The following is a 27,939-nucleotide window of genomic DNA, read 5'->3' on the forward strand; positions in this document are numbered from 1 at the left end:
CTAAATATTTACCGTCGTCTTCCTACAATTCCTACAAAAATTGTCCCCAGAAAAAAAGTTAAAGGGACGCCACTGGAAAGATGAAATATCTACGTTAACTTCGGTTTCTCTCGGCTCATCTGGAGACCTTTTGTTAGGTCTACAGAAAAGCGCGGTCGTAACCACTTTTTTGAAGAGTGCTCCCTCCATATCCCTCTACGATTCAAACTATGATTTTCTGGTCTCTTTGTGCCTTTATTTGGTTCAAAATAGTTATTTATTCTTATCTGACCCAAAACACATTTGCCCGCAAAAACTTATTGAAATAAAACTATAAGTATAGTCTTTCTAACTCGGGTTGAGCCAGCAATAAAAATAAACTGCGTACCTTTATTACCGCAAGTGCCATCATCCTCTTAGCTTTTAAATGAAGGTAGATTTATACCGAAAACAGCCCTGGCCTGTTGCGCCCGGTGTACCTGGAAACGATCAAGAAAGAGCAAGAAAAATATCTGTCATTTAAACCATAAATTCATCTTCATTGTAAAGCTAAGAGGAGGTGGCACTTGCAGTAATGAGGGTACGCAGTTTATTTTTATTGCTGGCTCAACGTGAGTTAGAAAGACTATACTGGGTGTTTACCTTTCTTTGTCACGTAGTATGTGACAGGATCTGGCAATCTAACAAAAAAATATCTTGGCCTGCTGAGTATTTAAAACAATCGTCAACGGCTAATAACTAACAAGTAAATCTATAACCTCAAAAATTCATTCAATATGAATGTTTAATCTTCCTTAGTTTTTCATTGAATTGGTACCTAGATTTTAACAGATTTGGATTAAAAGAATAACTTGATAGACATTGTGATGAACCAAGTGGGTAATTCAAATTTCCCACCAAGCGTCCATCTCATTTTTTTTTTCTACCAACATACGCAATGAAAATAACACCCGCGAAATTCAAAAATGGCCAAGAGCGCGTGATCGTACCTCGTTAATTTCCCTACGTTGTGGTTTTTTTTATACAAATTAAACATTACCAGATTCGTTCCAACAGGGTTTGTGAACCACACAGAAGAGTGCAAATAAAACAACACAATAATTAAAACCAGCTATTTATTCAAAGTTATGATTTTCGTTAACGCCGGGATTCATGAATAATAAAACGCCTCGGGAGAGGGCACCCAAGTCTCCTCAAATGTGAGAAGACTACTCATTTAGAACTCTAGGAAAATGGTGAGCTCTGGCCATTCTCCCAGACCCCCGAATGAGGCTCCGCTAAAACCTCTCCTGAAAATACGAACAAGTCCGAAGTGACAACGTGGACGGGACAGTTAGTGAGAATTGAGCAAAACTGATTTCATAAACAACACAATTCAAATTCAGAAAAAAACAGGAGGGTCATGTACATTACAAACAAAACAGTTACTTCGGACCGTTCGAGCGAGAGCGGGCACTAGGCGAGAACTTCAGCATGTTCTTTTTTTTTTCTTTTCCAAGTTAATTTACAATATACGGCAGATACGCTATAGAAGGAGTGAGTGGCTTTGGGTGGTCCGGAGGTCTGTGGTACCTATCCTTACGACTTTATCATTTCCCGCCTACCCGTGATTTAGTGCTAAGGGGAAAAATCCTAACTGCTTTACGTTAAGTCAACAAATTGAGGTACTCTAAGTTCATCGGTTGAATTGAATATGACTATTTCAGAGCAAAAACAAACGACGCTTGTCAAGTACCACAAACTTCGAGAACAGATTACCATTCCGGAAGTTATGTGCCAAGGAACTCGGATTCAACTTACACCATGAGCGACGTTGCGGACCAGCATTCAGCAAGCCCCGCCAAGCGTTATGGTTTTCGGGTCTCTCTTGGGGCACAACATGTTAAACGAGGGGCCGCGGGGTCGTGTTCAACGATTGTATGTTAGGAGCAACTAAACCCCTCAAACAGAGAGAGACCCTCGCGATAAGGAAGAATTGACATTTACAGCAACTGGAAAATGTAAACGAAACCGCGACAAAACTTTGTTGACGGAGTAATCTAAGAACACTTTCAGTTTGGGATGGAAAAGTGGTAACAACCAATAACACATACATAACAATAAAACAAAAAAAAACACAGTCCAGTCGACCCTAGCCTATTAGAGCCGGATCATCGACAAGGGCCCCCCCCCTTGAATAATATGGAGGGCGCCCCGGGACTAAACGATGAAAATACCTAAATGTAGAAGATCCCTGGATAAGGAAAAAGCCCGCGCAGATACCTGAAATATAAACCCAATTGGTTGCTACCGGGATGGAAAGTGGAAACTTTCAAATTTTGATTAAAAATGTTAAGCAATAAATAAATACTTGTTACACCAAAAGCGTCACTCGGAATAATTAGAAAGGGGATCAAAGTGAGGGAGTGCGCTGATAAAAAGTGAAAGCCACAGACCCACGCTAAAACTTGGTGTCATTTTCTTTTAGGAAAATTAGTGAATTGTAAAAACCTGCTTTGACAACAAAGGGAAAACGTGATCCGTCAATTTTATAAATTTAGCAAAACTAGAACCAGGCTGCCTTACGCTCCTTCGCAAGCTTATAATGTTAAAAACATAATACATGGGGATGGTCGAGATAAATGTGGATTTTGTAAAACATGGTGGAAACCCACGTGCGACCCATTTGTGTCTTATTATTGTTAAACTACATTTCGCGCGAAGCAGAACTAATTTTAGTACCCCAAACACATACCTAGTTCAAAACAGAAGTTGGACAGCAACATTTAGCACAGTTCAATAAAAAAAACAACTAAAATCGCCCAATTAGCACACAGAAAAATACACGGTACTTCTGTACTACTCTGCGGTCAAGAAAAAGTGCCCTCCAGAAAAAAAAACATGGCCGTTCATCCCCTGTCGACTTTCACCCACGCCCCCAAGCGGTCGCCGACGGTACCGAACGCCGGTAATTCTATAGCTTTCATTGGCGGTTAGTTTTGAATTCAAAAGCGGTTATCTCAACATAAAGCATGGATGCTTAAGTTTTCAGGCACAGAGCAAATAAAACCACTATGGTGACACTTTTTAAGACTCTCTGCCCTTTCCCAACACACTGAGATGAGGGTACTGCCTCCAAATAAGAAAAAACATCCTCAAAACTAAGGTACACCATCGTACACAATAACAAAAACAGAAACGAAATAACGTAATGTACTTCTTACGACGGCCATATTTGTCACGATTGCAGCGCCACCATCGGTCATTTGTTTCGCCTATATCTGTCTATAGGTACATGCCTCACATGCCATCATAAGAAAAATGTATTATTTAAGCTGGACATGATAAATTCCAAAGAACTGTTGATATAGCCAAAAGCATACGATTTCGGTATTTTTTTGTCATTCACACACAATTTTTACGACTAAATTCTGTGCGCGCATATGCAGTCCCTGTTATATTGGCAGACTTGTGTCGGTATGACGTCACACGCAACTTCTGCTCAAATTCAAAAGGCTGTATGTTGGAAAATATTAGACCTAGCAACGTGCGTTTTTCACCATTGTTCTTAGGTTTTTTTTGTATTATTTTTTAATAACAAGTTGTTTTTTTGCCATCCCTATTTAAGTTCAATAATAATTTATAATATTAAAAAATCAGTCTACCTGAAATTCTTTCTCGAAAACGTTGTTAGCTCTCGGACCATTACCTTTCTTTCAGTACCACACGGTGTTAGAAAAAAACTAAGACTCAAATTAGACAGAAATTTTAATTCTCTCTAACTTTCATTTCGACTATTTTGCCATAAAATTGTTAGGAGAGCAAATAAAAAAGTGACAGCTACTTTTGAAATAACCAAAGGCTGGCGAAATAGCTATTTATGCACCAAGGGCGTTACAACGATGATTACGCCCGGAGAACGATGAATCCAGCTCGAGGGCTTTAGCTCGAGAGATGGATATCGTTCGATGGGTGTAATCATTCGGTGAGGCCATCTCTAATACGTTGCCTAAGATCTTCAATACTGTTCGATTTTAGGCATGAAATTAGGCAAATCATACCGGAAATGTTATAAAACGTAAGGGATGCATGATTGTTACTATCGATCTGCAATTGGCCAAGAAACAAACTGTGCCCGTTTTGTACATTTTTTGCACAATTTTTTAAATTTTTTAGCACGTAGGCTTTGAAAATATTCAGGAAACAAATAGTGCGTTGTAATCTTTGCGAAGTGGGCTTTCAAACGAGGCATCACTTGGCATACTTTTCCATTTGAAAAAAAAAGTCAGTTAAGGGTGGTTGCGAGCTTCCGGAAACAGATATGCAAAAACCATATGCGCCAAAATGTGGGCAAGGAAAAACAAAAATCGACCTGTTTTGGGATTTTGTACAAATATCACCTATGTCCAAGTTATGAATTTTATTCCAGTTAAAGTTTCCACACTGTATATCGGCATTGAAACCAGTAAGTAATTGTACCTTAATAAACGGGAACAGATTTTAACGATTAATTCCCACATACCTACATCAAACGTGCGTGTTCAGACAATCAGAGCACTTGCTTTCATCCAATCAAAAATGTTTATCGCGGATAAATCATCCTCCTAGTCTGGCTTCTGTCAAAAGCGGATAAAATTTCATGTTACTCCTGTCAGATTCTCAAATTGTTTTTAATAATTGTGTTTTTAATACCTGTAATTATTATAAATAAATAATTAACGTTAAAGTTTGTATTCTGGAATTAATCTTGCCAAAAATTTTTGCTTCAGGCAATTTTACGAGTTGATAAAATTGTCAAAGTAAAAAGTTTTCGTAAAATAGAAAAATTTATCCAATAAAAAAATGAAGTTTGTTATTTTACCTTCGAAAAAATTTCAGAGCAGGACAGAGAGTGGAAACATGAGACATTATAAAAATGAACAGTCAGGAGCCTGTTCTTATAATTAAGGAAAAAACGCACAACGGCGCAAATATTTCTTCACTGTTCCATCGTGCGTCGTTTCCATTCTGTGCCTGTGCCCCCGACCCAGAAATTTTGAAAAATTTTCAGTACTTTCCCTTCAGATATCTGTAAGAAATTGAAGCTAACATTCTAAATAATTCAATTTAAATTAATACAACTTACGGTATAAATCTCCCCAACCATTCGGTAAACTGGCATCTTTCCCAAATTTTGACCATTTACTTCCCAAATTTTTATAAAACACCAGTGAACACTTTGTTTTGTTTCTAAAGTGAGGAATTTTCTCTTTATAACACAGCCTGTGGCCTCCATGATATCGCTACTTCATCGTATTTTTTTCAATAGTAATTATAATCTGACAGTGTCAAATTTTTTGACAATAAGGTTATTGTTTTCCGGGTTGTGCCGCGGTCGTCTGGATTGCTCGGTAGCTGAGGTTTCAATAGCCATGCTACCATCTTCTTCGGAGCTTGTAAGTAAACTGTTTACTTACAAGCTCCGAAACGTCAGCTACCCAGCAATCCAGACGACCACGGCACAACCCGGAAAACAATAACCCTATTGACAACGGCCGTGAAAACCTGCATTCGATTAAATTTTTTGACAAATTCAAAACGCCCGGTTTGAATGTTCAATATTAGAAAAAATAAAAGACTTTCATTGCATTGCAATACAAAAAAATAGTTATTTGGATCACAAGTCCAGAAAATGATATTTTGCGAGCGTGAGTGATATTGCGTAGCCGAGGCGGTTTAGCCGAGGCGAAGCAACACGAGCACTCGCAAAACATTTTCTGGACGTGTAGTCCACAAAATTTTTCATGCCGACAAATTTAAATCATTTTTAAAAAGTAAAAAATTTGTTTCACAAGAGGAATCGAACCTGCGACCCTCGCGTCCCTGAGCCGAAACGGAGTCCGTTGGCTATATTCAATGCTGCCTGCCCATTCTCTAGCGAATTTTTAGTCAAGGTCACTTTTGTAAGTACTAGGCCGGGAATTTTACGTTTCCGGCGGATTTTGAATCATGCAAAACCGTCGATAACGGCCGGCGACATGAAAAGAAAATTCCCTAACAGTAATGTATATTGAAAATGGATGGACTTTAGTAGACAGTACCGCCAGTAGCTCCACCTATCTCACTCATGTTATGAGGCTTGCGGTACATTCAATTACGTCACCAACGCCAACTGCGATGGGACAATCATTTATAATGACCCTGTACTGATTATAAATCAGGTGTGTCAAACTCATTTTTGCCGAGACCGATTTTTTGTGATGGTATTACTTTCGCGGGCCGCATAAAATCAGGGATAGTACCAAACTCAACTTTAGATTGTTTTTAGATTATGCTTATAGCTAATCAGCTGTGAAAACGATTGCAAATTTGATAAGACTTTACAGTTCGCTATTATACGGTGATCAATAAGGACTGTTCGAGTTGGCAATACAATTAAAAACTTTTTTATTCAGCTATTTGCAACACTGCAACCAGATATGGTTTGATGGTTCGTATTTGACATATATCGTGGGTAACATTAAGAACAACAAAATGGTAGGATATGAGAGTAAAAATTTAATTTGAAATATAGAACAACTATTTTCACTGTTAAGCCGTCAACAACCGGCGGTTACTCCAGTTGTACTACCATTTAAAAATAAAATTCAATATTACCAACTTAAACAATCCTTCTTAATCACCTGTATAATGCCTACATTCTTGTAGATGATATAAATTTGCAGTAAGATAATTACAACTAATACCTGTTCACGTTGGATTGAACATTATTGGTTCAAATCACGGTAGAGAATAATATAGGTAAGACGACGAAGCGTGTCCAGCGCTGAGATTGTGTCCCTCGAACGCTAGACATGTGCGAGTGAGAGATCAATATAAAGGATGGAAAAGGTAGTGCTCAGTCCAATGCACGTATACGAAGGATTGCTATTATTTTTTGCATTTTTTCCCTGACAATTTACAAATTTGCCGTAAAATAACGGGTATGCATTTAAAACCATCTAGTTTACATAAAATACGAGTCAAATCAGCTACACAGGTAAGGTTACAATAAAGTTTGCATAAAAAAAGCTGAAGGGTTGTCTAGATATTTAGTAATGAAGTAGCGGATGGATTAAAATATTATAAGGATAAGGATGATTATTTAAAACATTGAGATGTAACAATATTATTTACAAAAAGATAAATGATTTATTCGATGCTTTAAACCGCCGGCGCCGTCACCCTGCAAAAGCTATCAGAGTTAATAGCAAGGATCTTGTGGTATACCTAAGTTCCTAAGTATAATGAAGCATTTCGTCGAATAAATGAGAATATTTCCAGATATTGAATTCAAATTTGAATTACTTAGACAAATGGGAAAAAATGGTCGTAGATGGACAAATTACTAAAAATCAGTTTCTAACAAAAAGTACCTCAGATTTGTGCGTTACAATTTTATCTACTATTCAATTAAGTCAATGTTTATTAAGTTGTGGATTTCATTACGTACTAAGCAATAAGTTTAATGTTTATGTCAAAATTAATTTATTATTTTTTAGTGATGAGAATAAATAGTTATTTGTACTAGTTATGAAAGCCATACTTCTTTACTGAATTTGCAGTTTAATCAACCAAATGAGTGAAAAAAAGAGACTTTCATAACGTGTTATACACACTATTTTTTTGCAAATCGTTGTAAGTTGAGAAATTTGGCCTAAAAGGATTTATGAAAAATTAAAAAAAAGTGGATATGCTTTGCCAATCATCTCCAAGGAGATGGAAAAAAATTATGCAACTTTTATTACGATTTTTCGTTTAAAAAAGTGCAACTTTCATTACGATTTTTTGTTTAGAAAAGTGGTATTGTCATTGCGATAATTATGCAAAAAATAATATTACAAAACTGATTTTAAAAATACAAAAAAATTGTCATAAAAAAAAGAAAGTCAAGACTTCAAGCGCAATAAATATTTTAGTTATTTACACTACGAGAGAGGAAGGTAAAGCTTTTGTTCACGCGAATTGCATGTTTGGCCACGACGCGCAGCGGAGTGGTCGATGCAATTCAAGTGAACAAAAGCGGCCTTACTCTCGAGTGCTGTATTTGATTTTGTTCGATACCTGACATAACTCCTTAGAAAATGAGTCTGTAACTTTATATTTAAAATTTTAAATAAAATTGAAATAAAATAAATAAATCACATTTTCGGAGAGATCTGTTGCTATGGAAAAAAATAAAATACAAACTAAACAAAGTTTTGCAAAGTCAATAAAGTAATTGTTCACACCACGTTGTGGAAATGGATGACGAAGAATTCTGTGTTCCTGATGACGTCCTGGAAGAGGCAAGTGCCGCAAAGTACCAAATGGTGCCTACGAAATCACAATTACGATACCAGAAAGAATTGGAAACATTTACACAATGGCAGACCGAGATTAAGGGAAAAGACGAAAGCAGCATCAACGCGGTTATTCAATGTTGAAGAGTACACTGTTTGTATTTCAAAACGTTGATATCTCCAGGTATCCAGGTAAGAGGTTTTTTAATAAGCTATTAGTTGTTTTAATATAATAAATTGTACAGGTTCAAAAGTCTCACCTCCTTTTTGAAAACAAAATGTAGAAACTATCAGCCGAAAAAAGCTACAACTTCTTCAAGAAACGATGTTTGCAAGTTTTTACTGGAAGCGGCGGACCAAGAGTCGATCCTTCAGAAAGTTGTACTGATGATGGGCATATTCGGTGGCCGTCGTGATTAATTATGTAAAGTGATGAATTGTTATACAGTGAGTTTTTTTAAGACTGGCCATAGGGTTTTACAAGCTACATTTTTCAACCCCCTGTTAACTTTTGTCCTCATGAAAATATTCAACCCAGTTTTGTAGTAAAGTTGTGGGATATGATAATGTATTGAAACAATTTCAATTTAATAACCAGAATCAAGGAATAAGTTAGCAAAAAGACATTTTTTGAATTCCGTTTGCTCCAATTTTAAATTTTCAGTAGGCTAAAATTTCACCTGACATTTGTAATTTTGATATGTAATTGATTGTGTGATTGCTTAACTGCCTCTGGAGCCCATTTTGAACATTTCATTTAATTTTTAATATTAATGTTCACACTATTTTTTGCAAATAACATTTTATTTGTTAATTGTCTATTACAACCATTTAGGTATTACAAATACAAAGTTAACAGGAGGTTGAAAAATTAGCATGTAAAACCCTCTGGCCAATCTTAAAAAAACGCACTGTATACGTTATTCACGTTGAATTGAACATTTCAAGGTCAAATAATTTAGCAAATAGTGACATGCAGGTAAATACCGTTCATGATGGATTGAGCATTGCTAAATTCGCATTATGTTGGTTAGCTGCATGTCACTATTTACAAAACATAATTACAGAGCCAAAAAATAAAATTATTTGACCTTGAAATGTTCAACTCCACGTGAATAACGTTTAGTTATTATTGGTATGTAATTATTTTCAATATACAAATTCTTTTTCATAAAATCGAATTTCAATTATGCGTGAGCGAAAGTGCGTGAGCGAAAGTACGTAAGCGAAAGTGCGTGAGCGAAAGAGAATGAGCAAAAGTGGAACCTTCACCCACTGGTAACCATGGATACAAACCCACTTTCTAGGGAGGTATCGAACAAAATATTTTTTTTCATTTTCATTTCATTTTATTCCCTAACCTTTACTCCCAGAAACTGATGCAAAAGAAAACTAAAATAAGAGATTCAATAACAGTGAATAATTAATATGCGAGGTACCATTAGTTAATACAGTCTTTTTGAAATTCGTTTGCCGTATTTACGTTAAGCGTTAAAAGGTTTATTGCCTAGATACATCACTATTTTAAGTCACCTTATTGGTTTATAAAGTCGTTTACCGTTATGGTACTACCAGCAAAACTATTCAAGAACTCTTTAATCCTTGTCTTGGTTTTTATATTAATTTACACGCCGAAATTAGTGAGCCGCTGCAGCACTACCTTCTCCGTCTCTTTCTAACACGATTGTCTACCACTCGAGAGTCACTGCTTGGCGCTTCGTCGTTTTACCTTATATTATTCTCTACCGTGGTTCAAATCGAACACATTTGGCATTAACTTTCATATGAGTTGTCATAGTGACACGTCAGTCTTTTGCACCACAGCTGTTCTTCCCAACGTGAACAGGTAGATATTATTAACACGTTTGTACGTTATCAAATATAATTTTGATTGTTTAAGTTAAATTTGAATGAAAATGATAACAATTTTCTCAAATTGAAGATCAAACATTAATAATAAAATAACTTTGTTGGTTGATACTGAAGTTTAAATTTGGCGGTTCGTCCATTTGTTTTGTCGACCGGCTACTAGAGGCGCTGGCTGCCCTAATCCACTTCTTCTCACTTCTCAGTCTCATCTCATGACTCTCATGGTCATTTAACATGTGGCTTTTGAGAAGGCAACACTGAAGAAAATTGGAAGTGGTGTACGGGGTGAGTAGGTATTCCTATTTATTTATCATCGAATTATTTTCGCGTTTAGTGAAAATGAAATATGGTCTTTATCAGTAGCGGCTCGTCAAGATCAAAACCGGGTAGGCACTAGCAATTTTTTTGGTCAGTTTTTTCGCGTTATTTTTTTTTGACCTTGCACCAGTTAAACGGTGGTGATGGATATAATGCTTATTATTACAAAGGTGAGACGTAATTTCAAGATGCTCCACTTTTCCCTAACCTGGACGTTTTGAAAATGACAGTAACATTAAGAAAACAATATCATGCATTGGGTTTATTATGGAAAATAAACGACAACTCTTGTTGGCACAAAAAAATTGCAATATAAATTAGACTTGATAATTTCACGATTTTCCCGTACGCTATTCTTATCTAAACTTTTCTAAAAAAACGAAAAAGAACGAATTTACAAGCAAAAGCAATATGCTCTTTACTCTTATTGTGCTTCTCTAATGCACGCCCTAAATCGTTCAAATCAGAATACCCTGTTTTTGTCCACACTGTCTCATTATTAGTCACGAATTGAATAAAATAAAAGTTTTTTAAGTAATTTACTGCCAACAAGCCAATCATATTTTCCGTACCTACCACGAATTAGTAAATGCACTATTCTGTTTACCAGTAGTTACCAAAGTTTTACTTAGATCAGTTACATCAGGACAAGGTCTCTTTAACTGTTTAATCTACATAAAACTTATCTTCGTAGGAAAGTTTACAAGACCGGCATTTATTTATCAAAAAATCGAGATCGACGTTAACAGGAACGACAACCGCCTCTTGTTCTTGACTGGTACTTGCTATTGAGATCATTTTTATTAAATTGCTACTTACCTACTTACCATCACTAACACTAAGCCTGCATAACCTAACTAAACCGCAATGTTTAACAACAACAACATTAAATTTCAACTTCTGTTCGAGGTCGAGCTGAAGGAACGCATGATTCACGCCCGCGCGCTTCCCAACCTTTTCGACACAACCATTGTGTCCGTTAATCGCTCATAGTCATAATAATCATAATATAAAATAAAATTTTACGACTACAATGAAAATGACAAAACTACCGAGGCATAGCCTCGAGTTGCACTTTACTAACACGCAGTAACCAATAACAGTGTATGACGGGTTGATGGTTGATGGTATTCAGTTCTTTATTCCACCAACCACACAGCTTAGGCAGAAAAATGAAGTGGCATAGTCTACGGTGCCTCTACGGTACGCTGAACGCTCTGAATAAGTCTACGCGCCAAATACAAAATACATAATCAAATTAACACATGCAACAGTTATTCTTCGATAATAATTAATTCAATGTAGATACAAAATAAAAGTATACAAACATAAAAATATTTTTATACTAAAAAAAATCAAAAATTATCTATTAAAAAAGATTTTGGTTAGTAAAGTATTTGGTGAGGCACTGCCTCCCCTGCCTACCCGGAGAAGCCGCCCCTGGTCTTTATAATTATAGATATTTTAAAATTCACTCGTGCATATACAATCTACTGGTCGTTTCTCATTTGTTGCATTAGATATTTGGTTACTTTTTCTTTCACAGCGTGGTGCACGTGTTTTTGAAAACAACGAATTTATAATTTATGTTCCAGATGTGCGAGATCGTGTTATTTATTGGCATTGTGGGAATACTTTTGGAGGCGTTCGACAACGATGAAGAATACCTACCACAATTAACGTGGAATTTTGATGCGAATCGAAAAGGACCACCCCGAATGCAGATAATCAGCAAATACTAGAATTGTATGTAAGTTTTACCCTTTTACCTAATATAGAAGTTATAATTAACAAAATAGCTGTAAGTGCAGTAATATTTTGATAATGGATAGTGGAGAGTAACAATAAAATATGGTCGCCCTAACTTAAAGCTATTTTCTAAAACAGGTTGATTTAAGAGTTTGGTCAACGCCAAATCTGTAAAACGTGTTTCCAAACTCCGATTTTAACTAAAATGAGCTATAGGTTTTCGCCGAAAATCAATCAAAAATTCGATCGTGTTCACTTAAAAACACGTGCACGTGTTCTTGAACATACTGGGGGGTTACTGCGGTGGTGTACCTCATTAACATAAATTGCCTGTCGAAAAATATTAAGGAAACTTCTTATCTCTCAAATTTGATAATTATACAGTATTGTACGTACAGTTGCGGCCGTTGAAAACTCAGACACTTTGACAACGCCAAACTTTTAGCTTTGTAAATGGTATTGAAAGTGACGTTTCTCAAAATGTCACTCAAACATTATCCACATTAATTTCTCTCGCAATGGCTCTTATAGTCACACCGTCCCTCAGTCAAACACATTTTTGCAAATCAGATAATTGCGGCATTTCAAAAGTTACGCACGATTCTGACCTAATATGTCAAATACTGACACTGACTTTATAATCGTTCATGAAAATCCTGTTTACGCTAATCAAATTTCGGAATTTATACAGAGTGTTTAAATCTTTCCTGTCTGAGATTTCAACGGCCGCAACTGTACACATCAAATAACAACAACGCATTTGTCGAAAGTGCACTTGACAAGGTGTCGAATTTTGATCTAAGGAATATGTAAAGTTAGGTTAGTTTTTTAATTCTTCGACACTGTATTAAGGTAATTTTTAATTTTTTGTTAAGGAAATTTTCTTTGGCTGTATTATACGGGGTCATTATAAATGATTGTAGTCCAAGTTGGCGTGAAAACTGAATGTAAAATTTATGGTTGCCGCTCCATATGAAAATGGTCAAAATTAAAGCTCGGATTCTACAGTCGGAACGTTATGGATGTGGATTAGGGACCTATCGTTAAGTTGGCACTACCAGCAAAAGTAACTAGGCGCGCCAATAAGGCTATTGGAATTTATGACAGATCTCACTAATGTACAGTTCAATCATAAGTTTTAAGCGACCTTGAGTTTGACAATCCATATCCAAAACATTTCGAGTATATACAAATTGCATATTTGTTTCTGTGACGTATATAGACAAAATTTTGGATTTTCTGGGCGTATTAACAAATTTTGAATGAAATTACGTCATTTTGAAAATGCATATTTTGCATATTTTAAGCACCTTGAGCATATTTTGGGAAAAAATGCATATCAGTGTATATTTCTCCAATTTTCCATATTTTTTTTGTTAAAGGTATGGAATAAATTCATTAAAATTTGAACATTTTTTTTTAATCTTTAGACGAGTCAATTTTAGTTTATAAAAATACATATTTAGATACCAAACAGAATTCCAAGCAGTCATTTGTTTTCGAGTGATGACGTCATCGATATTTTTTTAAAATAGAAACCCCCTATTTTTTGCTTGATTTTGATAGCCCTTTCTAAACGACAGTATAAAATTTTGTTGTATTAGGTACATAAGGAAATTTTTGAGAAAAAAAATTTGGAATAAATAAATGTAATAACGAACAAAAACAAGTCAATGTAGATAAATCCAACAATTAAATAGTACTGCTAATTTCAATCGTTTGTGTTATTTGTTTTACAAAACGTTTTCGAAAATGGCTCATTTAACAGAAACACAACGCATAGAAATTTTCATTTTGATTGGGTGCCGTGATAAAACTAGTTAAAACTAAAACAGGAGGAATTTCTTCATAGACTTGTTTATTGTCAACAAGCTGGGGGATGGCAATTCGAACATTTAATTCCTTAATTTTAAGTACACAGTTTTTGACTTGTTTTAGTTCGTTATAAAATTTATTTTTTCCACCTTTATTTTTTTTTTTCTCAAAATTTTCCTTATGTAAGTGTTGGAAATATGCAAACTCCCATCAAGTTACACGTGTTTCAAGTTTAGGAATTTATTCCATACTTTTGCCGCTCACTGTATATTGATAAATTTTGAATAAATAAATTATTTCTGTGAAATTTGTATTTTTTTATAAAAGTGATAGAGCATATTATAGCATGTTTTGCATATTTTTTGCATATTTCAGTGCATTTTTAGCTAAAAAGCGTGCATATATAATTGATTTCATATAAATGTTCATCAAGTGAGCTGTGCATTTGTAAAAGCACCTTTAATTTAGTTACATTACAAAAGTCACATTTATGAAGGTCATGTCCAATAAATCTTTACTTGGTAAAAATACAAAGACAAAAACAAATAAGAATTACTTTAATTTAATCAGTAAAAAGACGTAACATTGCTTTTGAAATCAGCAATGTTAAAATGGACAAAAACTGAAAAATTAGTCAAATCGGGTTTGCGCAGAGCAAGCAACTTTGAAAGTCAAAGTCACTAGCTTTAGCTTTAATACCAACAGAAAATCAGATTTTCATGGCTTGCTTAGATGCACATTTATATGAAATTGAGTATAGTATAATTCAGAATAAGTGGCATCGCGGTAGGCGTTGATTCTCTAAAGTGAGCTTTATGTTATGTCAAAAAATTTAGTAAACATGTGAAACCGTCATTACTTTATTCTGAGGTTATGCGTTACATAATTTTGACATGGTTTTCACCCACAGCAGAGATAACCCCCAGACAAATAATACACTTTTCATAAATGAAACAAGGAAATATAAGCTTTTTCATTTTACTGACTTAGGGTATTACATGGATTATATGTGATTACGACATTCAATTTTATGTATAAAATAACCTGATCCGTATGGTCTAGCGTTTCAAATTTTTTTTTATGCACTGCTGGTCACGATCCCCTATTATATTTTTAAACTGTAATTAATGCATATTGAGTGATTGTTTGAACCCATCTAAATTAATTGCAGCTTCCATTGAGGTATGCGTACTTTTCAAGTTTTTAACAAATAAGTAATAACATTTTTTGCAATATTTGTTTTTAACCCCCACATTAGAATTTTTTTTAGTTCTAGCTGTTGTCTTTGCAACTCCAAATAAAGCATTGTAATTTAACTTGTACGATCGCTTAGACCACGCACCTTAATAATAATAATAATAATATATTTCCCAACAGACCATACAGTCCATAAAAAGGATACACAAATCTAACGTAACATCGTATCAGAAAATACAAAGAAAAATACTGAAAAGAAAACCCTACAAGAAACAGGATAAATATGTACAATAATACAATAATAACACCTAGGTGTAAATTTTTTCACAATACTTTTGTTGAATCCGCTACAAAATTGTATAGACTTCAGAGAACTTCGCAGATGGTGTTAGTTTTCAAAATTTTTGTGAATTGAATGCGCCAACGCAGACGTTCTTCCTTCAACAACTGCGGACCCAAAAATTGGCACCACAAGGGAGACGTTTTTCGTTGGAAAATCTTAGCTTTGTCTCTTTTAAAAGCGAGCGGTAAGGGATTTAGGTTACTTTCGAAGCTACCATCGAGGAGAACCTTGACCAATTTGTTGAATCAATTACCATATCGTCCGGGTTTGAATCAACACGTATTCAACGCACACGTATTCACGTATTCACAGTCTGTGCGAAAAATGAAGGCTGTGGATAGACATTGCGTTGTTATGTTTGATGAAATATCCATCAGCACTGGGTTAACGTATAGCAAAAAAGAAGACCGAATTGAATAAGGGTTCGAAGATCTCGGACATTCAGCAAAATGCGCTTTTGCAAACTCGGCCGACGTGGTAATGGTACGAGGAATTCATCGACAGTGGAAGCAACCTATTTCTTTTACATTTTTGAATGGTCCCATAAAAGCTGCTGATTTAAAAAAGATAATAACTGGGGCAATCACAGCGTGCCAAAACATTGGATTCAAAGTGGTGGCAACCGTTTGTGATCAAGGTTCCGCAAATCAAGCTGCCATAAACTCCCTCTTAGCAAATACAAAAGAAAAGTGTTTACGAGAAGGCACAGATAACAAACATTTCGGTTTTGTTATTAATGAAAAAGAAATTGTGCCTCTGTTTGATGTTCCACATTTTTTAAAATGTGTAAGAAACAATTTGCTGACAAAAGATCTGCATTTTGAAATAAACGGGGAAAAGAAAATTGCGAAATGGGGTCATAGTGAGTAGTTTTACAATTTAGATGTGTCAGGTGATACTAGGATGTGTACCAAATTAACGGATTGTCACATTCTTATTGACAAAATTAACAAAATAAAAGTATATTTGGCGGCGCAAGTGTTCAGCCATCAAGTTGGTTCCTTAATGAAAAGGATTGCAAAATGGGGTATGCTTTCTATTAACTACTTACTTCAATTTATTTTTCATATTTATTTGTTTACAGAGGTCAGTAATGATTAATGAATGTAATACATTGGAAAAAGACGCGTCTCAGACAGCTGACTTCATTCTTTTCATGGATACGCTGTTTGACAGTTTGAATGGGAACAATAAAACTTCATGCAAACCATTGAAGTGTGGTGTGCCAAGTTTTTTGTCATCGCAAGAAAAGTTTTGTGCGTACTCCTTGCATACAAAACATCATAAAGACTATTAAGGGCTTCTTATTTTCTTCTCTGGAAAACTTTTTCACCTCGTTGAGGAGTCGCGGAGTAAGGAATGTTTCCCCGACTGTAGTGCATTTTGTAAATTCGTTCAAGGCACTCTTGATTAATAATTTTACAAATGCACATTCTCTAGCAGCCAATTGAGAGCAAGACAACTCATTGGGGGCTCTAGACGACCTGACGTGTCTGGTAACACGCGAAAGTGTTGCGGGTATTAGGAATTTGGACACTACTAGTGTACCTATATAAAAGTTTACTAAGAGTAGGGCAAACGCGTATATTTGACAACTATTTTTGATCCAAATTTATGTCAGTTTAATGTCATTAGGTCAGTAGCGTCACAAGAGTTTCTTTTAACGGATCAGAATAAATAAAAAAATGAAAAATACTGGAAGACCAAACCAAACAATATTTTATTGAACAATAATAAATATTTTTGCTTAAACATTCATTTAAATACTAAATACGAATCTATTGTTTTAAATTTTGAACCATATCCCTCATGGCATGACTCTTGCTGGACCATTTAATTTTTTGGCGGATTCTGATTTCCCTTTTTAATTTCGCAGTATAAATTTTTAAACGATAAACCATCAATTTTAATGCAAACTTTGATTTTATGTTACAACAACGTCGAAATTTGATTGCCTGATAATCAGGATCGGCAAAAACTCCATCCTTTAGAATTTTCAATATATTTCCGCTGTAGCTATTTTTCTTTAAATATTTTTTTAAATTGGAAAATGCTTTTTCTACTAAAATTGCAGTCTGAAATGTCTTGTCCGTCACATAAAACAGACATCCTGCTTTGTATTCCTTTAGAGTTACAAATTTAGAATAAGGTCTAATAGTAATTCGTTTAGTTTTTGATCCTAAAGCCAACATACAATCCTGACAAATTTTTTGTTTCCTCATTTCCCAATTTAACACATTTAATGCATGGGAAACTTTCATTTTGTTGAAATGTCCCGTATTCAATAAATCGACGCTTAATTTTGGTGCAAATTTTAAATCCACAGTTTCTTCTTCATCACAAAATGTTTTTATATGTTCAATTTTCACAAGATTGCTTGGTAATTTGTATTTTTCTATAAAATATGGTGATAACTGTATATTTTTGTTCTGCACCAAACAATTCTTAATATTTTTCAATAAATGTGGCCCATCTGCTAAGAAGTAGATTTTTCGTCCATCAGAAGGATTTATAATAAAATTTTTAGTGGCACGATGTTTTCCAGCCATTATTCCAAATTTTCTCCACATAGCTTGATTTGCAGCCCCCATATCAGAAGTAACAGAATGAATTTTTAAGCCTATTTCACTGGTTTTCTGAAAAATTTCTAATAGGATATCTCCTAGAATCATTCCGTTGGTGCTGTCTCCCGTGTAGTAGAATGCGGCTATTTGCTTCCACCTGGTTGAAATTCCTCCCAGCATAATTACCAAAGCTTTACTGGCTACACCTTTAAGTTGAGGGAAAGTAATATTGCCAACATATGTTCCGGTTTGAACGCAATAGTCTAATCCAGGCTTTATATCCATTTCATCCAAAACTAACATGCAATCTTTAACAAAATCATTATTGAATGTCTCTATCTTAATTTTCATAAAATTTATAACATCATCTAAAACTCCCGACTTAAACTGTAAATTTTGTAAATGATAATTTAATGTGCGAATTGCTGGAAATGGCAATTTCATTTTTCTCAACATGGTATATCCACTGGTTCCACATGCAAATTTAAGTTTCCGTGATTTGGTTAAAGTTTCGTTTGAACATTTTCTGAATTTTTTTGTTCTAATGGCCTGAAGTTGATCTTCTGTAAAAACATTTTCCAATTTTTCTTTTAGTTCTTTATTTTGACGTTTTTGTAAGTAGAGGGCATTACTTAATTTTTTGTTATTTACTTTAAAAATCATCAATCTCTTCTTTAAATTCTGAAATTTTTTTTGGAGACGGACGTGATCAAAATTTTCTTTAAATTGGTTTAAATTATCCGGTAACGCAGCACACATTTTTTCTTCTATGTTTGAATTTAATGAGAACTTCGGAAAGCCGAAAATAGAAGGTGCAGCATGCTTCTTCAGTACTTTCCCATAAATTGCCCACTGATCTTCTGAAAAATGGTCTGCACATATTCTTCCATTCTTCGGTGGCGTTCTATTCATGTGCTTTGTCCAAATAGAACGCTTATATGGGTTTTTCGGGATAGATTTGAAAATTATACCATCTTCGCTTCTGTTTTTACATCCTTCTACACTGCAGCCTGTCATTGTTGTTATTTGACGAACGGCAATGAATGTCACAATGACGTATATTTTAATAAAATAAATAAATAGGCTGTGGTAAAAGTGATCCACCAATCAAATTGGATCACGCTGTTTGCCCTACTCTTAGTAAACTTTTATATAGGTACACTAGACACTACTAGTGATGAAGTAGATAAAAATGTGCGGAATGAAGTGTTGTCTACACTTAGCGGAACAACAAAAATTTTCAAATGTACGATTACCTACGTAGCGGGTTTTGTGGCAAGGAAATCATTAAAGTTGATGGGCAATTGTAGAATTTGCAGCAACATTTTGCTGTTTTCAGACGGTAGTCAAATTAACGACGATTTTGTGTCAGCAAGGCAGTATTCCAATACATCTAGGTAGATTGGTTCGTCCAGGTACCTATACTCGAAATGTTTTGGATATGGATTGTCAAACTCAAGGTTGCTTAAAACTTATGATTGTACTGTACATTAGTGAGATCTGTCATAAATTCCAATAACCTTATTGGCGCGCCTAGTTACTTTTGCTGGTAGTGCCAACTTAACGACAAGTCCCCAATCCACATCCATAACGTTCCGACTGTACTTAAATTATATTGTTACTTTAATGCTTGGTAAAATATTTCATCTTTTACCACAGGTGTGAAATCGTAATGGACTAAGCAAATGTCTCGTTACACTTCTTTCCGAGGAAAATTGCCTAATACCATTAAAATGTATAAAACATAATTTGCCAAACATCGTTCTGCAACAATTGATTGATGACTTGCGTTCTCTCCTTTTGGGTTAAAGAAATTAATTTAATTTTAAAGGGACGTAGTACCTAGTAAATGTATAAAACTGATGGTCATAAAGGATAAGAAGTCTTTAGACCCCGTCACACTTATGGCATATGAACATCATTTGCGCTATAGTAAATTCAAAAAATAATATAAACTAGAGGTCGCCAAGCGGTCGAAATTCGACCGTTATTCATTAAATTTTTAAGTTTGAACGTTATTGATGTTTTTTTTTAATCAAAGAGTATACCTCTATAATCATTGCATATAGTTTTTAAAATTTTGTTCTATTACGTCAGCTAGGAGCGTGTACAAATACGTCATTATGCATTAATTTTCGAGTTATTTGAAAAATACGAACGATAGGAAAAATGAGGTACAGCTTGGCTAAGCCATATTTAAAAAACGATTCCTTTTTTTTGTATTTTTGGTATGTAAGTGTATACTTGTGATAGATTATTCTTTTCACAATAAAAATCAGAATTACTAAAAAAAGTATGTGTTCGCATTTGAATTTTTTTTTTTGACAGTTTAACCTTGTAACCCTTGGGGCTTCACGTGAATTTAGTAATTTGGTGTATTGATAATTAAAATCCTCCGCTAATAAGGGAGCTATGGACTCCTTTTTTTTGGGGCACACCTGTATATTATACATACATTTTTATCTTTCTGCATTCCTTCTCCATATAAACTTTAACTATGCTAAATCTCACACTCCTCCGTGGGCGCAATTTGTTTAAAAAGGGGCACATACAACGTTTTTCGTTCACGTATTAATGTATACATCACTTCAGTGTTTCATTTACCAGGCAATAAATATATTTTTTATTTTAAAATGTTTTTTTGTTTAACATCTATTTTAACCACATTTTAATACTTTAAGAAACGAACTTGATTTATATGTTCCTATTGTTTTTGTGAAACAAGATGTAGGAACCTACACAATTGTGTAATTTCTACATCTTCCATGAAAACAATAACACGATCAAAGTTCGTTTTTTAAATGTGTCCCTCGAAGTAACCATTATCATAAAATTTTGAATCTGGCGCTCTGTAAATTAGTGTTCAGATCAGCCGCTGTGTGTGCTGTAGTCATGGATTTATTAATCAATTACCAGTCATTATTGGTCAAAAAGTAGGAACTAGTTAAACATCACAAAATGATTCTTTCAATGTCAAGGATTATTTTAATACCAAATAATGGTTCTTAATTCCATTTTTTACAAGATTTATTGATCGATAAATTATTGTTCTAAAATTGTGTAAGTGAGGTTAAGTTTGAATTGTTTGAAGTTATACTTTGTTTTTTCTTTAACATATTTGCTTGAATTTGAACTTTTTGTTAATTTAAAACGCTTTAAAACTTTCAACACAACTGTGTGTGTGTATTTTCAGTTTTTTAGTTTCTTTTAAAATACTTAATCATTCGTTTAGAATTTAAAAAAGTAGGTAGGTAAGTATTTTATGAAAATAAAAATATATTGTATGTCATGTTAAGAAGACACAAAAACGATTGAAAAATAAAAACCACTTCTTCCTAATAGACAAAAAGCTTAATAATCGTTTTCCACAATGATCTTTATTAAAGTTTTAGATTTTTAGATTTTTCGACTGTAATAACACAAGAGGTTTCATTTAGTCGGATAAATATTTTTTGCAACGAAAACGTATTGCTTAGCAATTAGACGACGCCTACGGCCGTCGTGCTTTTATCGTGCCAATTTTTCGAGTCTAATTGTCAAGCAATTAGTTTGAGTTGCAAATAAATATTTTTCCTGACTAAATGAAACCTCGAGTGTAATTCGGCGAGACAATTAGGAACAATACAAATTTAATTTTTTTATTTGGTAAAGGTATTAGATGCCTAGCAACTAAAGGTATAAGTTACCTGAGTGTTTTTGCCGGATAAAAGTTCGGGCAAACTTTTATCCGCTGTCAAATTGACAAAATCACAGCGCCTTATGAGATTTTTTATACATGAATTAAATTGTCATTGTCATAATTTACTTATTTATTGTCATAATCCATTTCTTCATTGTCAGCAGCTACGTAAATGAAATCAGACAACCCAACATAACCTCATCTCATCAGTCAAACAGTCATCATCTATCCTATAATCTTCAACATTATAAGCGGGAAATTTAAATTTAATAAATGACAAATGACAAATGGGTCATTGACTAAGTCAATTACCGGACCTCACAACACTAAATAAATCCATGGCTGTAGTAGTGAATTTTATCCCCACTTTTAACATTTAATTTTTTTCTCTTATGTGTTTGTCACAAAACTTTTGTGCATTCAGTCAGTCAGTCAGTCAGTCTCATGAGTCATGGTCATGCTCATGACTCTCATGTTCATTTAACATGTGGCTTTTGAGAAGGCAACACTGAAGAAAATTAGAAGTGGTGAATATTCCTATTTATTTATCTATCGAATTATTTTCGCGTTTATTGAAAATGAAATATGGTCCTTATAATAATAAATATTTTAAAATTCACTCGTGCATAATATGCAATACTCTCATTTGTTGCATTAGATATTCGGTTACTTTTTCTTTCACAGTGTGGTGCAAACACAGAATAGAATCAATCAGAAGGCAAAGTCGGCAAAATCGCCCTTGATCTCAGTCAGCCAGCGGCAGCCATTATAATAGAGTAGAATATCAGGTCCGCATTTACAACATGTGAGCCCGAGGTTCAGGTCCGGACTCGCATAAATTGTTTTGAGTTATTTGTGCGAAAAGTACATCGAATTACAGCGATAATTTGCACTAGAGCAAAACGGTCGTCAAGAAATTCCCTTAGATACCAGTTCAGTGCAAATGTCATGACTGTCAACGACACACAAAATTACGTTTATTTGTACTTACCATGTAAATTTTTCTCAGGAAATAGTCTGCCAAAATTCCTCTCGTGCATGTAAAATTGTCTCATAATTTCCTCTCGTGCGCTTCGCGCACTCGAGAAAATTAAATTATCGACAATTTGACATGCACTCGGGATATTATTGTGATAGGCGCTTTTAAAAAAGTTTTTCCAGAAATGTTACAAAGTACGGAGTCGAATATGAATATAATTAATTCAATTCAAGAAGTATCAAGAATCACACAAATGGAATAGAACGAGGTTTTAATTATTAATAAAAAATAGAAAATAAATAAATAATACTTAACAACGCAATATTTTGTCATCCATATGTGACAATTTCAGTAAAGCATAATTTAGAGTATTTTTTATGTGACAGAAAAATTACGTTCAAAAGTTAATGAAAGTACCTACATAATAGTAACGGGTGACTATTAAAATTTTCACTTAGGGTTGGCTATGGATCATTCTTTGTTTTTCGTTGCACCTTAGACACTGACAAGTTTGACATTTCAAAACTATGTTTCAATTGTACTGACTGACATTTGTCGTTCGTTCTTGCGTGTGTCTAAAGTAACACAAAAAATAAAAACTCGTTCAAAGCCAACTCCAAGTGAAAATTTTAATAGTCACCCGTTAGTTTCTTACCTTGCTCGATTATGTTCTTTTGGAAAAGTGAAGAAAGCCAAATTACAGTTGTAGGCTTTGTTTTCACATTTTTTTACCGTACAAACCATGCCACCTTTGAGCTTACTCATCTTAATATTATTCATGTATCGCCACCACTGGTAGAAAACCAATTGTGTCAACCGCGGTTATGATACGCTACTGACTTCTACTCTGAACTTATGGCCGCTTCATCTGCGCGGCTTAGATGCGCGGACTTTTCCCGCCCAAGAGAGTTTGTCTTCTGATTGATTCTATTCTGTGGTGCAAACATGGTGCAAAGAGCATAGGATAGAGTGGAAGCAGAAATATAAGTGTAAGTGGCGACCTCTGGTATTTGAGGCTCGTAACTATTCAGTTCGTGGGCTGCTGAGGGGTTAACGGGGAACGGGAGGAACAGTTTATTCCACGGCCTCCTAGATTCATAAGAGACTCGTCTCTTATCCGGCCTGCCGCATTCGTAGTTCTAGGCATTATTTTTGTTTTATAGGGTGCGCCACAATACGGGGCTTATGTGTTGTATTGGTTGCCTGCCTTGCAGGAAATTATTGTTTTATAGACGTGTTTTCAACATTTTCAACAGTTTTAACGCACACATACATCTGACACCTTTTCAAAATCTCAAATTAAAAAGAATTTTTATGAACGGTAATTTTAATTTCAACAATTTTCTTTTTTATAATTTTTTTTATTTGTCTGTGAGTGCAAGTTACATAAATTGACAATGACAGGAAGTTCTAAATTTTAAATAAGTGTCTCACTCACATTTTACCATGAACAGGACAAAGAATTAGTGGATTTCCCGAAAGATTGAGGCCAAGATATTCTTCAAAACAAAATTTATATTTTCCTTTGGAATGCTTGGTAGAATTTCTACTATTATTGAAATTATTGTAAATTGTATAGTTTGCGAACGAGAAATTGGAATTTTAGCTTCTTCACTTGCAATGGGTAGATTGTAAAGATTATAATAATGAAGATTTACGATAGTGTAAGTTTATCTACCTGCTAGTTACTAAAAAGGGATGCCAAATATCGGCAAAATGCAGATTGTTTGTCCCTCCTGGAATGAACTGCTCATAGCCGTAAATCTTCATTATTATCTATAATGTTTAACCTTCCCAAAACCCATTGCAAGTGAAGAAACTAAAATTCCAATTTCTCATTCCCAAACTATACTAGACCCACAAATTGATCATTGGGGTAACTTAGCCTTCCTCTATCTTAGTAATAAATTAATTCCAGTAAAGGGATTTTCTTTTTCGAATTTGAATCTTGTAAATGTGACAAGCAATAATCACATCCATGGACTGCCTCCGTTATTTTCATAATTAAGTAGCCACATAAAAAAGCTGTTGCCGCCGTCTCAATTTGAAAATAGGTATATACTTGGCAAATAAGTAAAGGAAGACAATTTTTCTAGTTTTTCCAGAGAACTATCTTGCAAGGTGACTGAAATATTTACATTGACCCTTAAATTTTGGAATCTTGGTAACATTTTAGTACTTGCATATTCTGCGGCACTCATGATATTACCAGTATGATCTCTCAGTCCTATCTTCTATGCTGCATTTAAAGTGATATCATTGGGTAGATTATGATAAGAAATGTTAACTTTATGTCGTGAACTAATACAACATTTTTTCTTTGTTTGTGGCATTTTTTAAAGTTTCGACTGCATTTAGTTTTTCAAATTGACAATTTATTATACAAAATGTCATTATTCATACGTATTTTTAGTTGCATATACTAATATATGGGTCACATTAAAGTCGCTAGATGGACATACTATACGGGGAATTTCATAGACAACACAGTAAACCTATAGAACGCAAACTCCTATGCATTTTATCGGTTTTTTTGGAAACGCACCCACCACAAGCCGCCAGGGGACGCTGCCGTTTTATAAAAATAAAAATCGCGGAGACTTATGCCAAAATTAAAAAAATATATATATATTTTGACATATTAAGTCATAAATAATAAATCTACTGTTACGAGAATTTGCAGAGTGCAAAGGTATTTAAACCATGTGGAACTCGCCATAGATTTTCAAATCCAATTAAATATCCTGGGCATTTTATGGAATGGATTAAAAACACGGGTAACAAGCAGTTATCAACTTTGTAGCCTATTAAAGTGTAGGTATAACAGCTACACTGTGTGTGGACTTCATTTTACCAGCAAATACTTCGGCACGAACAATAGATTGCTGAATGTGGCCGTACCCTCGACTCAATACAACTTCCCTCCTTTTCCAGTCCAGACTTACTTCCAGTAATAGTAAAAAAATATTAATAATTCTATTTTAACTGAAAACAATTTTTTATAGAATTTTCATCCGATCTAATGATCTACGATATTTCTACTGAAGGCGCTATAAGTAAATTGTGTAAATCTTGTTTTATGTAGTAATGAAGATATAAATTCTTGTGAAAGTTTCAAAAAGAAAATAAGAAAAGCTGAGCATAATCAAAATTATAAAAAGCCAGAATGTTAATCCAAAATTCGGACTGCAACTACGGGCTGCAATGTACCGAAAACGTTACATGCAAAATTCGATGTCAAAATAAAGAGCAAAATTTTGAAGGTGAGGAAGCCATAAATCTCTGTTTGTCGCAATTGAGGAAAAGAAACACCAAATCAAAATTTATAAAAATGCAATGGCAATGTATCGAAAACAATTGAAAATAAAAACTTCACAATAAATGTAGTCTTTTGATTTTATAAATAAATTATTTTGAAAATTAAAATAAATAAAAAAGCCAGGATATCCAGCTGGCTGTGTCTTATTTTGCACCTACCACAAGCCAGTAGATGGCGTCGGGACACAAAAAACTATGGGAGTTTGCGTTCTATAGGTTTACTGTGTTGTCTATGGGGAATTTCATAGACAAAATAAGAACATATAGAACGCAAACTCCCTATACATTTTTTGGGCACAAAGCGTTTACCGCCATCTCTTATCCTGGTGAGGGTGCAAAATCACAGCCTACTGGATGAGTTTACCTTTCCTTTGATTTTTTTTATCATCGCAAATTTTCACAACAAATTAAAACGCCAGCAATACTTTCGATATTTTATTTTCAACCGTCTTTAATACAGTTCTGCTTTATTTTTATAAATATTATTCCTAAATGCTATCGTTCTCGTATCCTACCATTTAAAATTAAATTTTACCCCTTAATATAGTTAAATGTGGTTAAATGAATTATTTTACCAATAATTTCATCTTCAATTTTATTTTTAAGTGAACGAAAAATTAACATTAGCAAAATTTCAACGGTAATTCAAACATAAGTACGTTTGAATTACCGTTGAAATTTTGCTTTTAATATTATCGGCCGAAATTATGTTACTCAATATAATTTTGAAAATATTATGAATCTTATTAACATTTTTTACAAACTCTAAAAAACTCACACTTGCCACTTTCTGCTAAATTTTAATATACATCCAAAAATCCTTCCAATGTTTTCATTCAATTTTTTTTTTATGGAAGAAAGTGCTGTTTTTTTAATAAAAATTTTTTTCCAAAGTAGGTACATACTGCGTAAGTGTAAGACTGCTTCCTGCCAAAATTTTGTGTGCCCCGGATTTTTGTAAACTCCACAAGCAAGAGGTTTCTAGGAACGTGGGCGAAATGTCCTTCCCTCCAGTTTATTATCAAAGAGTTTGTCAAAAAAGTTATTGTTTTTGCAGTTCCCAAGTCTTCATCATTTAGGTTGTTTCTACCTGTTAGTTAAAATATATATTAGATTATTAACAAGTTAACAACAATGTGATTAGAAGTTACCACAGTTAACTAATAGCGTGATAGTTGAATCCATTATGACGACTCAAAACTTGAGTTGCATAGGACATCTTTTGGATCTTATCTGCATGTCCGTAATTTTGTGGAGGGCTCTTAATTCGCCCCACGCTGAATCATAAAGATAAACCTTCACTATATGGTCCAGTTTCACACTTAAAATTTCTCCGTTTACTTCTCAAACCAAATCCTTTGTTATCCTATAATTTCTAATTCCTTTAATAAGATGAGGTGTATCAAATAATGGTCTAATCTCTTAGTCTTGAAGTATTATTTTTCTTTCAATTTGTTGATTGTTTTCTATATAAATTTTGCTTGATTCTCTCAATAACAAATTTAGCAATCTTAGCAGCGGTATTACATTATTTGTGAACGTGACACAGCCTCATTTTGAATTACAAGATAGTGACATAAAGATTGACACTGCTTTGACTGATTTTTAGATTATTGAGATTACTTTGATTTTAAAATTTTGACTTTTTAAAACATTTGCGCCCTCTTGCGGTGTGGTGAGGGTGCGCTAAACGATTTTCCAAAAATTTATTAGGGACTTTTCATTCTATAGTATTTTATTTTCTCTATGGGGAATTTTCAAAAACAGACATTTATCGAATGCGACAGGCCGGATAAGAGACGAGTCTCTTATAAATCAAGGAGGCCGTGGTTTATTCATTATTATTTTTA

At 34.2% G+C, this 27,939-nt stretch overlaps 3 long non-coding RNA genes across 3 annotated transcripts; 1 reads left to right on the forward strand and 2 right to left on the reverse strand.

Moving 5' to 3' along the window:
• Positions 1-1,077: 1,077 nt before the first annotated feature.
• Positions 1,078-5,300, reverse strand: LOC138133471 (uncharacterized). The gene is made up of 3 exons (XR_011160376.1): positions 5,084-5,300; positions 4,820-5,026; positions 1,078-4,650 (listed from the first exon to the last, which is right to left on the reverse strand). It is a non-coding gene; the product is annotated as an uncharacterized lncRNA (long non-coding RNA).
• A 2,873-nt stretch (positions 5,301-8,173) lies between these two features.
• On the forward strand, positions 8,174-13,612 carry LOC138133698 (uncharacterized). The gene is made up of 3 exons (XR_011160488.1): positions 8,174-8,450; positions 8,504-10,412; positions 12,041-13,612. It is a non-coding gene; the product is annotated as an uncharacterized lncRNA (long non-coding RNA).
• An 11,234-nt stretch (positions 13,613-24,846) lies between these two features.
• On the reverse strand, positions 24,847-27,939 carry LOC138133617 (uncharacterized). Its single transcript, XR_011160441.1, has 3 exons — positions 27,241-27,939; positions 24,951-27,179; positions 24,847-24,896 (listed from the first exon to the last, which is right to left on the reverse strand). It is a non-coding gene; the product is annotated as an uncharacterized lncRNA (long non-coding RNA).

The sequence above is a fragment of the Tenebrio molitor genome, chromosome 6 (assembly GCF_963966145.1).
Source record: "Tenebrio molitor chromosome 6, icTenMoli1.1, whole genome shotgun sequence".
Lineage (NCBI taxonomy): Eukaryota > Metazoa > Arthropoda > Insecta > Coleoptera > Tenebrionidae > Tenebrio > Tenebrio molitor.